The 15,040-nt window shown below is 37.5% G+C and overlaps 1 pseudogene; it reads right to left on the bottom strand.

Moving 5' to 3' along the window:
- Positions 1-14,037: 14,037 nt before the first annotated feature.
- Positions 14,038-14,675, bottom strand: LOC118832289 (annotated as a pseudogene).
- Between the last annotated feature and the right edge of the window lie 365 nt (positions 14,676-15,040).

Here is a 15,040-nt window from a genome sequence, read left to right as displayed (position 1 = left end):
AATATCAAAATGACGCAAGTAAGGAAAAATACCATAAAAGCAGAGAATTCTAGAACTGTAAGAGAACTCATAGGCCAATACAGTCCAATCAATTTTACTAAAAAAATCTCTATTAAACTTATTCAACAAAAGTCTATTCAGCCTTTGTTTGGAGGCCTGCGGAAAGGTAGAACCTACTTCCTCCCTTGGCAACACGTTTCAACTCTAGATAATTCTAATTGGTAGAAAATTATTTCTTTTTCCATTTTGCACAAGTCCTACTGACAATGATCTAACTTAGAGGTATGATCATCAGGGGGCAAAGAGGCAGCCAAGTATTCATGGAAGGTGACTTTAAAATTTAAATTATAGCCATTGTCCAAATCTCATGTTCAAATAAAAGCAGGAATCACATCTCTGTACATTCTAATGCCTCTTTCTTTTCCTATTCTTTCTATTTCTTGAGGGGTGAGGGTCAGAGCACAAATATTTGTAGCATAGATCACATGCACAGCATGTGTAAAAAGAGAGAAAATTGATGAAACATTACTGAATGCTAGTGGTGTGAAATGATATTTCAGTCCTAGCTATAAAAATGGAAACCAATTTAAATTTTTATCATGGATCTATGAATATTTTTCTTCTGTGCATAATAGTAGTGCATGAACAATTTAATTTCTCTTATTTTTTCTCCTGCCTGGAGAGATTCATTCTATAGTTTCTCAAAAGATCCCACCATAGGCTTAATTTTAAAAGTTCAGAAACAAATGCCATGGAAACTTTGTATCAGGGAACAACTAAATCCAGCATTAATGTCAATGTTGGACTAAAGTGCAAATGCATTCATTTTTAAAACAGTTTGAATGATGGTGAAATGACGGTATTGTTGTTAGAGTTGTAACCTCTTCTCCCCTTGTGGCTGATCTTTAATTGTGATAGGGGGACAAAATGGCAGTACTGATGAATGACAATTGTAAGTGACCTTGGCATCATCAAGCCAATGGGCTCTTATTACAAATGAAGAAACAGAACTTGAGAATTTAGAGGACATGATCATGTTCACACATGGAGAAAGTGGAAGGGCTGGGATTCAAACACAGATCTTTATATCCAAACTTTAAATCCAAAGCACTTTTTCCTAGACCAAAATTTTAAATTGAGATAAAAAATACATTTAAAAAGATAAGAAAGAGATGTTGGTTGTTTGATTATTTCAGTCATATCTAACTCCTTGTGATGTTCTTTTGGATTTTCTTTGCAAAGATACAAGAATATTTTGCCATTTCCTTCTCCAGTTCATTTTACAGATGAGGAAACCAAGCAAACAGGGTTAAGTGACTTATGCAGGGTCACATAGCTAGTAAGTGTCTGAGGCTGGATTTGAATTCAGGAAGATGAATCTTCCTTATTACAAACCCAGTGTGCTATCCAGTGAGCCAAATAGCTGCCCCTAAGAAAGAGATAGAAATGAGAAAATAACGGACCAAGTTCTTCCTTACATACAAGAAGAAGGTTTGAAAAGGAAAACACATTCCAAAAACAAAAAACAAAAAACAAAAAAACAAAACTTGCTCAATAAAAGGAGAGAGGGGAAAGCCAGGAAAAATTTCAAGTTAAAGCAAAAATAAGCTGACTCCTCTTCAAGTCCACATTTTATCAAACATTGTGTTTAGAAATGTCAATTATGCCTACAAAGAGAGTGAAACAATGACTCCAAGCAGGAAAGTTGATTTTCGTGTGTTTGTAACTGTCATTCAATGAAGCTTGTTTGAAGAGCTGTTCCAACTTTCATATAAACATTGGTAAATTGTAAATAAAATCCCACCTTTTCCTCCTATCTCTTTCTTCCATTCAGGTATGGAGTACTTTTGTGAGCTTTGGCTTTAAAGCAAACTTTCATTAAGATCTTATATTTTCACATTACCTTAATTTCACGCTATATTTTTCCTCCTCTCCTCATGACATCCATACCTTGTAGCAGAGAATAAAATAAATGGAAAGATTAAATAATGCTTTTCAGTAAAACTAAATATATCAACCAAGTCTAATTTCATATGCAAAGTTCTACAACCCTAGTCCCCCTCCCTCTGCAGAGAAGAGAAGGAATTACATTTTCTCAGGTCTTCTTTGGAAGCAAGTTTTATCTTTATAATTGCACAGTGTTCAATTTTGATATTTTATTTTTTATAATAGTGTATTCTTCCTTTACGTTTTTTTTTACTTTACCTTAATTAACTTTGCTTCAGTTCATATGAATCTTTTCATAGACTTCTGTATTTTTTTCTGTTCACTTTTTATGGTATAATCATATCATAGTCCACTAACAGATCAATTTGTTTAGTTTAATTGATAGAAATTTATATCCAGTTCTTTGCCACTACAAGAAAGTAGTGTTATAAACATTCTGGTACATATCTGAGCTTTCTTTGACCTCTTTGGAGTATATCCCCATCAGGAGCATTTCTCAAAATATAAAGTTATTTTAGTCATTTTCTTAGCATACCTACAATTGGCCTCACAGAATGGCTGTTCTAGTTCGAAGCTCTATCAACAATACGTTTGTGTGCTTATCTTACTGTAACCTATCATACAGTGACAATTTACATAGTTAATCATATTTCCCTATTTTCTAGGTATAAGGTAAAATCTCAGGGTTTTAAAATTTTTTATTTATGCAAGTTAAAACAATTCTGAAATACTGCCTCCTACCTATTAGGTGGCTAATAGGACAGAGAAGGAAAGTGACTAATGGTGGAGGGGATGTGGAAAAATGAGACACCATTGCACTGTTGGTAGACTTGTGAATGGATTCAGCCATTCTGTAGAGCAATTAGGAATTATGTCCATAAAATCATGCATACCCTTTGACATAGTGATACCAGTAGTAGGTCTGTATCCCAACAGGACCTATATGTACAAAATGTTTATAGCAGCTCTTTTCTGGTGGCCAAGAATTGGAAATTGAGAGGATCCCCGGGGAATGGCTGAAAGAAATTGTGGTATGTGATTGTGATGATTTGAATACTAATGTGCTATAAGAAATGATGAGGAGGATGCTCTCAGAAAAAAGAAAACCTGGAAAAACTTCCATGAGCTGATGCCAGGTGAAATGTACTGTGTACAAAGTAACAGCAATATTGTAAGATCATCAGCTGTTACTGACTTAGCTATTCTCAGCAATATAATGATCCAAGACAATTCTGAAGTACTTTTGATGAAAAATGCCATCCATTCCCTAAGAGAGAGCTGATGGTGTCAAAATACAGATTGAAGCATACTTTTTTGCTTAATCTGTCTTGAAATTTTTTTTGGTCTGTTTCCTTTCACAGCATGACTATTACAGAAATGTTTTGCACGACTACACATGTATAAGCTATATCAAATTTCTTGCCTTTTAATGAGAGGGATGGGGTAGGTGAGGATGGAGGAAGGGAGAAAATTTAGAACTCAAAGTTTTAAGAACAAATGTTAAAAATCGTGTGTGTGAGAGAGAGAGACAGAAACAGTGAGACACAGAGAAACAGACACAAACTGGGATGTTCAATATTTGTCTTGGCTATCAGAACTTTATCAGATATATTTGTTAGAAAGAGATTTTTTCCTTTGTTGGTTGGTTGGGTGGTTGGTTTTACCAACCAAACAGTTGCCTTTTTCTACTAGTTGTGATTTTTCTTTCTATATTTTTTAACTTTCATGTAATCAAAATTCTCTCTATTTATGATCACTTCTATTCCTTCTTTAAGAATTCTCTGTCAAACCACAAATGAGAATGGTTTTCCTTTTTTCTTGATATATTTGGGAGATAGACATAGGAGTTATATTGCTGGGTCAAAGGGTCTGCACACTTTTACCTTTTGGGTGTAGTTCCAAATTGCTTTCCAGAATGTTTGGGGGTAGTTCACAACTCCACCAACAATTAGTATCCCAATTTTCCCACAACTTCTCCAACATTTGCAATTTCCCTTTTCTATCATATTAGCCAATTTAACAGGTATGTTGTGGTACCTCAGAGTTCTTGTAGCCTGCCTTTCTCTAATAAATGGTGATTAAGAACTTTTTATAGGATAGTAGGTAGCTATATATCAGTTCTCTATATCACTGAGAAATGAGGCTTTTATCAGAGAAATTCACTGTAAACAAAATTCTCACCCACTCTTCTGTTTTCCTTCTAATCCTGGTGCATTGGATTTGTTAATGCATTTAAAAAAGGAATGAAATAATAATTACCCATTTTATTTCCCATAATGCTATCCCTTTCATAAATTCTTCCCTTATCCATAGATTTGACAAGTAAGATGTTCCATTCTCTCCTAATTTGCTTATGATATCTCCATTTATGTGTAAGTTTTGTGCTCAATTGGACCTTATCTTGGCATGTTGTTTGAGATGTCGGCCTATACTTAGTTTCTGCCAAATTGCTTTCCAGTTTTCCCAGCAATTTTTGTCAAATAGTAAATTCTTTTCCCCAAAGCTTGGATCTTTACATTTATCAAATACTAGATTATTATAATAATTTTCTACTGAGTATCGTGCGCCTAATCTATTCCATTGATCCAACACTATTTCTCAGCAATTATGACATCATTTTCATGATTACCATTTTGTAATGGATTTTGAAATGTGATACTGCTAGGCTGCCTTTCTTCATGCTATTTTCCATTGATTTCCTTGATATTCTTGACATTTTGTTATTCTAGATGTATTTTGTTATGCTTTTTTCCCTAGTGCTATAAAATATTTTTTTTTGTAGTTTGATTGGCATGGCACTCAATAAGTACATTAAGTGAGGTAGAATTGCCATTTTAATTATATTCCCATGGACAATTAATATTTCTCCAATTGTTTAGGTATGACTTTATTTGTATGAAAAGTGTTTTGTAATTGTGTTCATATACTTCCTGGTTTTGTCTGGTCAGGCAGACTCCCAAGTACTTTATATTGCCCATAAATTAATTTAGATTATATTGCCATTTGATAACATAGCTATGGAAACTTTGGCCTCTTTAAAGTATTATGATGAAAGAGTAACATTTTAGGGGCAGTATGGAATAGTAGGTAGAGTATCGGATCTGGGGTAAGGATGTCCTGGATTCATACCCTGAATCTAGCACTTATAGTATCTGGGATCAAGAATCAGTCATGCATCTGTATCAACAATTCGGCTAGCAGCAGCTGTTGAGGTGTAAGACCCAACAAGACCAGCAACAAGAGCTGCCAGCACAGGTTCTTTTGATCTGCTTTACTAAGGAAAGTAATTGTAAGGGGTTAACAATCTCACTTTAATCACGCATACAAATATAACTCACTTAGTTCAGGAGGAAAAGACAGCAACCTGAACTTCAGAGCAAATACAAACAAATTACAAACATCAACTGACAGACCTTGTCTGATTGAAATCTCAATGCATAGTTACCAGGGTTTAGCAAAGTCCCAACATCCGGGTTTACAAGCCTGGGGGCTCTCACTCACTGGAAGAGTGGCATGTGTCTTAAAGTGACTCTGGGCAGCCATTAAGAGCCCCCAACAAAGCTTATCAAAAGAACCTGTATTAGCGGCCTTCTGTGTGCTCATTGTTGTTGGTTTTACACAGCCACAGCATCTGCTAGCAGATTGTTGTTACAGCATCTGTTCTATTTTTCTTTATCTATCAAACAAAGAAATGAATCTCTATAGAACCTAACTTGTAGGTCTATGATTGGGGTTCAAATTAAATAATATGGGTAAGATATCTTGTGCTATATAAATAGCAAATCTTACTGATTTATGGATTTGTATTGTCAAAGTAATATAGTTGAAAAATACTGGTTTTGGAATTGGAAAGTATTGGTTGAAACCTAGCTCTACTGGTATCTATGTGATCTCGGGCAAGTTACTTCTCTCTGTTTGTATTTAATTTTTTGATCTGTAAAATTTGGGATTTAGACTAACTGATCTCTGATGTCTCTTCTAATTCTAAGTCAGTGGTCCTGAACTGAAATTGTTTCAATTAAATATAATTCTATGCTTTACAATTAGATTAAAAAAAATATGGAGTTGATGTTCTAGCAATTTACTTGAGTTTTTGAATTCAGATGTTACTTAAGTCTCTAAAAAAGACTAATATAGGCATGAATAAAACACACATATCAAACAACTACATTTAATTTAACATTATTCCCTTAATATAGTAAACACAATTATAAAGAAGGAAGAAGTTACTTGTGAGCAACATGATGGATTTATTTAACAGGTAGGACATTAAATGATATGGTTACTATCTTTCCCTGCACTGTAAATTATTGAATTAGCCCTTATTCAGTTTGGCCAAAGCAACAGATGAATATTACAAGAGTACAATATAGCAAACAGTATCTGTCAATGCATCTAGGACTTACTTAGACCTGAAATTACAATAAAAAAAAAAGTCTGCGCAATAGATTGGGGGAGGAGGGAAGCTTCATTATTTTTATTCACTTTGCCTGGTAACACAAAGCCTAATGAAATTTCATTGAGAAAAACAAGTGTTAGATTACTATGTATCATAAAGCTATATCCCTGTAACTTCATCCTGGATATTTGTCTATGTAATTAAATGTCTATTTTTGCTGTAATATTGAATTTGAAGGACACAAGCAAGTTCATATTCATTTGCAAATGAAATAGACTTATCTCTTAAGCATTTTACACCATGAGATCAAAGCTTTGGATTCTAACGTAACTGAGTCTTAGTTCAAGGCTATGTAGCTATTGATTAGACTAGAAAGTAATGATGAATCTACCACTGGAATTTCTTTTATAGCTAGTGGTGATCTAAGAGTGTCTGGGAAATAACTGAAGCAGCTTACTATGATTTGAACAGAAAACGTTAAGCTTAAGGCATTAAGAATATTTGTGAATGGCTAAGTACTATGAAAGAACGGATTATAAATGAGAACACTTCTGCCTTGGTAATTTTCACCAAAAGTCTAAATCAGAAAGTTGTAGGGAGATTTGAAATCAATGAAAATATATAAGATCTTGCCCGTTTGTGTTTATTATCACATTAAGACCCAATTGAGCCTGCTTTAGTGTTTAATACACATCTATTTCAAAGCAGTAAAAAAGTTGAAAGAGTACTTAACCTAGCATCAGAAAAAAACCTGGGATCAAATTTTTTCTGCCACTTGCTTTCTGCGTGATCCTGGGAAAATCAATCGGCAACTCTGGATCTCACTTTCCTAATTTTTAAAAGTTTAGGGATTGATCATTCTTTTGTCCCTTGTAGCTCCAACTCTGTGAAATGACCCAAATATCTTGGAGTGAAGATAGATTAAATTCTATTCCTGTTTCCTATTTGATCTGATTTGCCATTGGAGACACGGATTAAGTAATATGTTTCAAATGATTTAATAAGGCTTTTTTCAAGGTGTATCTATGTATGTGCATGTAGAAAAAAAACTGGAAGCAATTCTATGAAAGTCAAAAAGGGGAAAGATCTTCTTTTGTCTACTTTAGTGGCAATATCCCTATATAGCAATTAAATATAGAGAGTGATAAATTGTGCAACTTCTCTTTAGAATTGTGTATAGCCAGACTCTTAGGAACCATGTTTTTTTTTTGACAGACATTGCACTTTTGGTGCCTTTTCCTTTAAAACTATATGCATGCCATGCTGGTTTTCATTTGTGTAATCTTTTCTAGTAATATTAACTGAAGGTTAAAGCTCTTTCAAGCTCTCTTTGCCTTAGTAGAAAGATAAAGTGGAATACAAGTCCTTATTTCTCCAAGAAGCTGCATTCTTCATTCTTTAGACCTCTTTTTGCCTTCTAGGTGTCAGCAGAACTTCTCTAATCACTCTTTCCTATGACAACTCTAAAATAATTTGACAGGTATTTATGAAATATTATAATAAATATTCAACACTAGAGATTGAAAGATGACAAGTAAACAGTCCCTGCTCTCAAGGACCTTATATTCTACAGGAAGATAGCTATCATGTCATAGATAGGATATTTATGCTAATTACATTTATCATCTGATGAGTCGTAGATTAGTTATTATCTGATATTTTCACACTGCGAGATCACAATAAGCATGGATAAAATCACAGATCTGAACCAAAGCCAAACAAACTTCCAAATTTAGCTTTTAGAATTGAGAAGATTGAAAAACACTTTTATGGTAAGTACCCTATTGTGTGAATGGTCAGGGTTTCAAAATATGGAATTCCCTTTTGCTGTTGTGATTGTCAACTACACTCCAGTGTCTGTCTGAAGTCACTTGGTTTACTTCTAGCCTTAGCTTGACTAAAATATAAAAGGGTGTGTGCTTATCTGATTCTGAAAAAAATGATAGTGAAGGAAAAGCAACCTAGCTGTCTGTAACAGTCTGATTCATGTTGTCAAAGGAAATTGAATCAGTGAGCAGGGAGGGAGGACCCACTATGAGAGAATGGATGAGAAAATGAGGGGCTTAATATTTCCCTCATCATTAACGCCTATGGTATGTCTTTGTTAAAAGCATGAGTAATGGTATAGGACAAGTCTTACCTGTCCATTTCATCCACATAACAGCTGCTTTGAGTGTACCTTGCAAAATTCCTAAGACTCACACACTGCTAAATGTGAACTCTTTTTTTTCTCTCTCTAGAGCAAATAAATCCCTTTGTTATTGATCAAAATACATACAATTGCCAGGTGTGAAATGGGCTCCAGAGATCACAGAATTTTAGTGAGTTGGCAGCTCAGTTTCTGTGTGAGGTAAATAAAATGTGAAGACTTCACAGGGAAGATATGTATAAATATATATCTATATCTGTACTAAGAAATGTTTAAAAGTCAAGAAATAGGGAAATAGGGAAGTGGAAAAACTCTGAGGCCATGAGAATCTGATGGTTCAGCCCCTGGAAAGTTTACCCTGAAACTTTTTCTTCTTTCTTCTGGTTCTGGTTTAAAGATTTGCTCAGTAAGAATAGGGTAGCTGTGACCTGCTTTCCTTTACTGTAAAAGCATTGTAGAGGAATGGAGAAGGTCTCCCCCTCCCCTTATCCTATTCTCCTTCTTTAGATTTATAGATATCACCTCAGTTGTAATCATTAACTAAGGGAGTGGGAATTGGAGTTTCTGTGCCTCAATTTCCTGCTTCTTTGTCTAGCTTTCCTCAGATTGTAAGCCCGCCTCCTAGCCAATGGTGAGAAGGGTAGAGGTGGACAGGAATTCTCTTGTGTTAGGTATAATTATTGGTGCTTTGCCCTTGTAAAGCACCCCTTTTGCTAGATCTGTTCTGGCAGAGGATGCCCTATTCTCAAGAATTGAATAAAATTTATTTCTGTTCCCACCCTGGGATGGCTCCTTATTATAAGTTTATTTGGTAAGGGTCTTTCATCCCACACAGTTTCCATTTAGGTTGACCCGCTGATGGAAAATAATTCCCTTCTTAAAATGTTCACCAAATAATGACGCAGGCTTTCCCTGAAGAGTCCCAAAGAGTTGGGGAAGGGGGGAAGGTCCACTCTTTCCCAAGGCAAGCTATTCCTTTTCTAGATGATTCTAATTATTTGGATTATCTTTTCCTCTTATCAAGAATGATTTGGTGCCTTAGGGATGCCCATCCACTGCACCTCACTCTATACTCCTGGGCTAAGAGGAACAAGAATAATCCCCATTTCTCATTACTGTACTTTAGCAATTCCGGAAGTGTTGATTAAGAAGGATATTAGGTATTGGAGATTGAAAATCCAAAACAAAACATTTCCACAAGGATTTTATATTCTACTGGAAAATGGTTATCATGTAATTCTTGTCCCAATCTGTTTGCCATATCTCTACTGTAACTCCTAAGTTTTTCTTATTTAGACCTTTCACCTAATTCTAATACAGGACAATAGACTTATCTTCTCCAAGCTAAGTATTTGCATTCAACAAAAGCTACAGCCCCAAGGCAAACTGACTACCACAAGACCTAAGGTCAACAAATTCAAATACTTCTTCCAGCAGAATGGTACATTGCTAGCTTGAAGGGAAAGTTGAGTCAGCACATGGTTGGCAACAGTGAAGCAGAAAAGGAGTGGGCAGCTTTCAGAGATTTGGTTTATAGCACTATATTTACTCATCTGGTCCAGAAGAGTTCTGATAGAGCCACATTGATGAGTGATAAGGACATCATCCTGGAGATATGAGCTGAACATTTTCATAGTGTTCTCTACAATATACCTCAAACTGGAGTCAGTCCCTCTATAGACAAAATTCCAACTGAAGAAGAGGTTTTGAATGCCTTTGGGCACCTGTTGTGCGGCTAAGTGCCTGGTGCTGTTTCTATTCCAGCTGAAATTTACAAGGTGGGAGTTGCATGGCAAGAGGAGGTTACCCCCTCAGGAATTCAAGGATGACTCATGTTCATCTTGAGTGAGATAGTGAGAGAATAAAGTGTGAAGACCTCACAGGGAATACACACACACACACACACACACACACACACACACACACATATATATAAATGTTTGAGAATCAATATTCAGAGAAAAGGGCAATGGGATAAGTTTGAGTCCATGAGAATCTGATTACTCAGCCTTTAGGAATGTCTTTTTCTTTTCCCTGAAGTTTTTGTTCTTTCTTCTGGTTCTGGTCTAAAGGTTTACCAAATAAGAATAGGGTCACTGCGACCTGCTTTCTTTTACTGTAAGAGAAAGGAGAGGGTCTCCCCCTCCCCTTACCTTATTCTCCTTCTTTAGATTTATAGATGCCACCTCAGCAATAATTATTAATTAAGGGAAGTGGGACTTGGATTTTATTTTGTGCTTGATTTCTTGGTTCATTGCTTCAGATTGTAAGCCTGCCTCCCAGCCAATGGTGAGAAGGCACAGAGGTGGGCGGAATTTTCTAGCATTAGGAGTATATTTGTTGATGCTTTGTCCCTTGTACCCTGCCTCCGCCTGCTAACCCCATTCTGGCACAGGATGCCCTTTTCTCGTGAGAACTGAATAAAATTTACTTCTGTTCCCACCCTGAGATGGCTCTTTATTAAAAATTATTTTTTTTACATAATTGGTGAAGGTCTTTCACCCCACACAATCTCTATAAAGGCAAAGAACATAGATTGTCCCGTGACAATTATGCTGGGGAAGGGGATCTCTCTTAATCATTGCTGGCAAGATTCTTGACAGAGTCTTCCCCAATATGTTGGTCCTTCACCTGGAAGGTGGTCATCTACCTGAGAGCCCATGTGGCTTCAGAAAAGGCCAAGGAATAGTCAATGTGGGGTTTGCATTCATCAATCTTACCAAGAGGCCTTTGATACTGTCAGTCATGAAGGCCTCTAAAAAATTATTTGGTTTCCTAGAGAGGTTCACCAATTTCTTAATGACATGCTTGTCTGGGTTCTGGATAACGGATGATGTTCTCACACTTTCCCAATCATCACTGAAGTAAAGCAAAGCTGTGTGCTTGCTTTCCTGCTTTTTAGCATGATGTTTTGAGCAATGTTGTCAGAGACCTTCAACAATGATGAAAAAAGCATCAAGGTCAGATATCACACTGAAGACAAGCTACTTAAATTGAAAAGACTACAACCCAAGACTAAATTGGGGGGAAAGTTATTGCATGAATTTTGGTTCATAGATGATTGTGTACTCGATGCAGCCTCTGAAGTTAAGATGCAACAAAGTATGAATCAATTATCTGCTGCTTGTGCTAATTTTGGCCTAACAACAAAAATAAAATATAGGTTCTTCACCAGCAAATACCACATCATCCATATGTGGAACCACTGGCTACAAGAAATGGAGAAATTTTGAATTCTGTGGATAAGTTCACTTACCTTGACAGTATACTTTTTAGCAATGTCCACATAGATGGTGAGGTTGATACATGCATTGCCAAAACTAGCTCAGTGTTTGGGAGGTTCCAAAAGAGAGTGTGAGAGAAAAGACTGCCTACCAGACTCAAGGTCTACGGAGATGTTGTGCTGACCTCATTGTGTATGCCTATGAAACCTGAACAGTCTACTAGAGCCATGCCTGGAAACTGAATTGCTCCCATTCAAATTGTCTCAGGAGGAGTGTTTCTCTGAAGATTACCTGGCAAGATAAGCTACTGGACACTGAGGTCCTTTCATGATCTAAACTGACAACCATTCAAACTCTACTTCAGAGTACAACTCTGACGGGCTGGCCATGTTGTTCAAATTCCAAATATAAGTTTGCCTAAAACAATTTTAAAGAGGACTCATCCAAGGTAGGTACTGGCATGATGGTCAGAAGAAGCTATGCAAGGACACTCTCAAGGTATTTCTGGAAAACTTCGGAATTAATTGTGTGACACATCTGACACTGGCAAAGGACTACTGCCTGGCATGGTGTGCCTGCATCAAAGAAGGAGCTGTGCTCAATAAGCAAAGCAGAATTGCAGTAGCTCTAAAGAAACATGAGATGCACAAATTGAGAGACATGGCCATTCCAAATGTTCATCTGGACTATTCATGCCTGACTTGTGATAGAGCCTTCTGAGCTCATAATGATCTCTTCAGTCACAGTCAGACATCTTGTACCTTGACTCCAACCTGGGAATACTTTGTTTTTCTCGCCACTGAAATTTATGATGGCCATTCATTATGGCACTAACAAAGACAGCTGTCTAGGAACTGACTGAAGCTGACCTTGTCTCTATTGCAAGGCCAATGAATTACTTGGAGATGACCAGACATTGTCACTCCTAGCCTCTGATTATTTTGTAAATCTCCCAACTGCATCTTGGCCATTCCCTTTCCTTAGTAACCTATATAAACCCTGTTCTCTGCCCTTCCTCAAGTATCCTAGCACTTACTGTGTGGCACCCTGAGCTACAACTCACTTTCCCCAATTAAAGACATTGATTTTGCTATATTGGCTATTTTCTCTTGAATTCAGGTTGACATCTTATCATTTTATAACTGCTCTGTCCCTTGTGTCTCTTTGAGAAAGTCTTCTACAATAGGTCCCTCCACTTTTTCTCATCTCATTCCTTTTTTAATTACTTACAGTCAGGTTCCAACCTTATCATGCTTTCTCCATAATTACCAATGATCTCCTAATGGCCCATGCAGTGGCCTTTTCTCAATCTTCATTCTTCTTGATCTCTCTGAAGCCATTAACACTAATGATCATCTTCTTATGTATATGCTCTTTTCGATAGGTTTTGGGACATCAGTATCTCCTAGTTTTCTTCCTACCTCTCTGACTGTTCCTTCTCAATCTACTCTGCTGCTTCATCCAGGCCATGCTCTGGCAGGTCTGACAGGGCTCTGTCAGAGGCTATCTTAACTTCTCTCAATATAATATGATATGATATGATATATAATATAATTGATATATAATATAAATATATTATAATATATAATGTACACACTATTTCACTTGGTGATCTCATCAGTTCCTATGGATTGAATTAAATCTATGCTGATGATTCTTGTACCCAGCCCTAACCTCTTTGCTGATTTCTTTTCTCCCATCCAACTGCCTTTCAGACTTCTCTAACTGGATATCCTGCAAACATCTTAAATTCACGTCTAATATTGAATTCATTATTTTGTCCCCCACTGTGACTTTCAAAATTCCATATTATTGTTGAGGCAGAACCATTGCCACAGTCCCCCATACTTGCAACCTAGGTGTTAAGCCTTTACTTCTCCCTATCTTTCACTTCTAATCTGTTGCCAAAGCCTGTTGATTTTACCTTTGCAAACTTTCTGGAATATCCTCCCTGTTCTCTTTCTGTACTGACATCTTCTGGCACAGTTCCTCATCACCTTACACCTAAACTACTTGTGATCACCTGCTGGTTGCTTTGTCTGCCACAAGTCTTTCTCTATTCTTGTCTATCCTACATTGAGTCAGTAATCAGCCATGTCAATCTTATACTCAATAAATTCCAGCAGTTCTTTATCACCTTTAGAGTCAAATAAAATAACTTTTTTTTAGTTTTCAAACACCTTTATAGCCTAGCTCCAACCCCTACCTTACCCGCTGAGTCCTTGATTTTTTTTATTTTTTTTTTCTGGGTGAGCAGCTAGCTTTATTGTGGGCGTTCTTGGTTTGGTCTTGGGGCTGCCTGCCTAGGCTTCTCCTCCCTAGTCATGCCTCAGGCTCAGTCTCTGGAATAGGTACTCCTCCAGTCCAGCCTGGGAGTCGGCCTGAACACGGCTCAGGGTGGTCAGGTGGTCCCCCATGCACTTCAGCAGTTTCACCTCCTCACCCAGGTAGTGGCTCTCCAGGAAGTCACCGAGTCATCTATCCTCTTGGCTCGAGCCCAGGCCGTGCAACTTCAGGAGGGCCTGGTTCAGGCCTTTTTCCAGGTTCAGACTAACCCGCACGGCATCCAAGTTGCGTCCCCATTCATCTTGGGCAGGTTTCTGCACAGCCTGGAGGACACGGCCCCCGCGCTGGTTCTGGGGCCACATAAGCCGCTCGGGGCCCTGGTGTTTGTCCCTCGCCAGCTCGCTGAATAAAACGCAACACCCTAGGCAGGGCTGTGTCGTCCTGATCCAAATAGAAACCCAGGGACAGGTAGAAGTAGAAGGCCCGCAGGTACAGGTTTGCCAGGCGGTTGGTTGACAGCTGCGTCGGCTTTGGAGGAGAAGTTTTGGCGGATCTGGGAGCTAGAGCTCACGGTGAAGGGAGGAGGCAACTGGTCCTGGAGGCGGGGAGGGGTGGGGGAGGGAAGGGGGGGGAAGGTGAATGTTCTCTGATTCCTTGTTGTTGCATACATGGAGACACTACATCTCTCTGCTCTGAGAGTTTTCCCTCGCCGTCTCCCATGCCTGGCATACTCTCCCTCTTGATCTCCACCTCCTGACTTTTCTGGCTTTCTTCAATTACCAGCTAAAATCCAAGATTCTACAATAAGTCTTTCTGAATCTTTAAGTCTAGTGCCTTTCCTCTGTTAATTATTTCATATTTATCACATATACAAATGAGATACAGAATATGCACACATAATATGCATCACATATATACAAATGAGATACATATACTTACGTACACACATGCATGTGTATCTCTGTATTTGTGTATATGTATATGTATATACCTTGGTGAATATTTACTTGCTTGTTCTCTCCCCCATTAGACTGT

This window comes from Trichosurus vulpecula, chromosome 9 (assembly GCF_011100635.1).
Source record: "Trichosurus vulpecula isolate mTriVul1 chromosome 9, mTriVul1.pri, whole genome shotgun sequence".
Lineage (NCBI taxonomy): Eukaryota > Metazoa > Chordata > Mammalia > Diprotodontia > Phalangeridae > Trichosurus > Trichosurus vulpecula.
The sequence above is the reverse complement of the archived record's forward strand: the minus strand, read 5'-3'. Positions and strand labels throughout refer to the sequence as shown.